This window comes from Mus musculus, chromosome 8 (genome assembly GCF_000001635.26).
Source record: "Mus musculus strain C57BL/6J chromosome 8, GRCm38.p6 C57BL/6J".
In the NCBI taxonomy this organism is placed as follows: Eukaryota; Metazoa; Chordata; class Mammalia; order Rodentia; family Muridae; genus Mus; species Mus musculus.
This window is the reverse complement of record NC_000074.6, coordinates 19941339-19944458: the sequence shown is the minus strand read 5'-3', so window position 1 is coordinate 19944458 and position 3120 is coordinate 19941339. Positions and strand designations below refer to the sequence as shown.

General features: G+C 40.5%; 1 pseudogene; it reads left to right on the top strand.

The window, feature by feature from the left end:
• The first annotated feature begins 1193 nt into the window (after window positions 1-1193).
• Gm20786 lies at window positions 1194-1629 on the top strand (annotated as a pseudogene).
• Window positions 1630-3120: the final 1491 nt, after the last annotated feature.

The following is a 3120-nucleotide window of genomic DNA, read 5'->3' as shown; positions in this document are numbered from 1 at the left end:
CAAAATAAGCCCAGGACCAGATGGGTTTAGTTCAGATTTCTATCAGACGTTCAAAGAAGACCAATTCCAGTTCTTCTCAAACTATTCCACAAAATAACAACAGAAGTTACTCTACCCAACTCATTCTATGAAGCCACAATTACTCTGATACCTAAACCACATAAAGACCCAACAAGGATAGAGAACTTCAGACCTATTTCCCTTATGAATATCGATGCAAATATACTCAATCAAATCCTCATAAAGCAAATCCAAGAACACATCAAAACGACCATCCATCATGACCAAGTAGGCTTCATCCCAGGGATGCAGGGATGGTTTAATATATGGAAATCCATCAACGTATACTAAACACTATATGAACAAACCCGAAGACAAAAACCACGTGATCATCTCGCTAGATGCAGAGAAAAGCATTTGACAAAATCCAACGCCTATTCATGATTAAAGTCTTCTAAAGATCAGGAATTCAAGGTCCATACGTAAACATGATAAAAGCAATCTACAACAAACCAGTAGCCAACATCAAAGTAAATGGTGAGAAGGTGGAAGCAATCCCACTAAAATCAGAGACTAGACAAGGCTGCTCACTTTCTCCCCATCTATTCAATATAATACTTGAAGTCCTAGCCAGAGCAATTAGACAACAAAAGGAGATCAAGGTGATACAAAATGGAAAGGAAGAAGTCAAAATATCACTATTTGCAGATGATATAATATATATAAGTGACCCTAAAAACTCCACCAGAGAACTTCTAAACCTGATAAGCAACTTCAGCCCAGTAGCTGGATATAAAATTAACTCAAACAAATCAGTAGCCTTTCTGTACAGAAAGGATAAACAGGCTGAGAAAGAAATCAGGGAAACACAATAGTCACAAATAATATAAAATACCTTGGTGTGATTCTAACTAAGGAAGTGAAAGAGTTAGAAAGGGCAATTTGCAAATTCATCTGGAATAAAAACCTAGGATAGCAAAAACTCTTCTCAATGTTAAAAGAAGTTCTGGTGGCATCACCATGCCTGATCTAAAGCTGTACTACAGAGCAATTGTGATAAAAACTGCATGGTAGGCCTTTTCTGTCTGGACTGGAGGCAGGAGGCTGTAGGCGGCCTGTGTGCTCTGATCTGTTGGAGCTAACTACTGCCAGGCAGGCTGCCGAGGCCAGGCAGGTGCCCCAGTCGAGTGAAGATGGTGGGCCAGAACAGCGCCATCGCCGAGGATGTGTGAGGTGCCCTCGTCACTGGGTACTGCATTGACTTCGACTGCAAAAGGTGGAGTGACCCCAACTTCAAGAACAGGCTTGGAGAACGAAGAAAGAAACGGAAGCTTGCTAAGGAGAGAGCTGGGCTTTCCATGTTACCTGATTTAAAAGATGCTGAAGCAGTTCAGAAATTCTTTCTTGGAGAGACACAGCTTGGTGAAGAGTTATTAGCACAAGGTGACTACAGAAGGGTGTGGACCACCTGACAAATGCCATTGCTGTGTGTGGACAGCCTCAGCAGCTGCTGCAAGTGTTACAGCAGACTCTTCCTCCACAGTGTTCCAGATGCTCCTGATCAAGATTCCAACCATTAGTCAGAGAACTGTAAGTGCTCAGAGCTTGGCTGACGATGATCTGGAATGAGCCAGATACCAACAAGATATAATCTCAGTAAAATAATTTAACAGTTAGCTTGGAAGCTGGTCAGCTCTGGGGGAATAATGGCAAATTGTGCTGTCATGAACTGTCCCACACTGACATCTGCCAAAGCGAATATGAACTTTGGTAGATCCATTGTCTGTTCTATTTATTTTTCCAGTGAAGAGTATTTTGATAGAGCTTTTCATTTTATACTGAGTTAACCAAATCATGTATCATGTATTTCCGTTTGTTCTTCTGTAAGGCAAATGACACTGTCAATAAGACAAAAAGGCCACCAACAGATTGGGAAAGGATGTTTACCAATCCTATATCAGATAGGGGACTAATATCCAATATATATATAAAGAACTCAAGAAGATGGACTCCAGAAAACCAAATAACCCCATTAAAAAATGATGCTCAGAGTTAAACAAAGAATTCTCAACTGAGGAATATGGAATAGCTGAGAAGCACCTGAAAAAATGTTCAATATCTTTAATCATCAGGAAAATGCAAATCAAAACCCTGAGATTCCACCTCAAACCATCAGAATGGCTAAGATCAAAAATTTAGGTGACAGCAGATGCTGGCGAGGATGTGGAGAAAGAGGAACACTCCTCCATTGCTGGTGAGACTGCTAGTTGGTACAACCACAGTGGAAATCAGTCTGGCAGTTCTTCAGAAAATTGGACATAGTACTATCAGAGGATCCAGCAATATCTCTCCTGGGCATATATCCAGAAGATGTTCCAATTGGCAATAAGAACACATGCTTCACTATGTTCATAGTATCCTTATTTATAATAGCCAGAAGCTGATAGAACCCAGATGTCTCTCCACAGAGGAATAGATACAGAAAATGTGATACATTTACACAATGGAGTACTACTCAGCTATTAAAAAGAATCAATTTATGAAATTCCTAGGCAAATGGAGGATCTGGAGGGTATCATCCTGTGTGAGGTAGCCCAATCACAAAAGAACTCACATGATATGTACTCACTGATAAGTGCATATTAGCCCAGAAACTTAGAATCCCCAAGTTACAATTTGTAAAAAACATGAAACTCAGGAAGAAGGAAGAGCAAAGTGTGGACACTTTGCCCCTTCTTAGAATTGGAAACAAAACATCCCTGGAAGGAGTTACGATGACAAAGTTTGGAGTTGAGACAAAAGAATGGACCATCATCCAGAGACTGCCCCACCCAGGAGTCCATCCCATTATCAGCCAGCAAATGCAGACACTATTGCATATGCCAGCAAGATTTGGCTGAAAGGACCCTGATATAGCTGTCTCTTGTGAAATGTAAATGAAGTAAATACCTAATAAAACATCTGGAAAAAAAAAAGATGATGCTAGATAAAAATTACCAAAAAAAAAAAAAAATGCACCTAAGCATGACCTCTCCCCTCTCAGGATGCATTCCATAAAATACTGAATGCCCATGCTACACTCCACAGACCCAAGAAGCCTGGACATGAAGAAGGGCACAA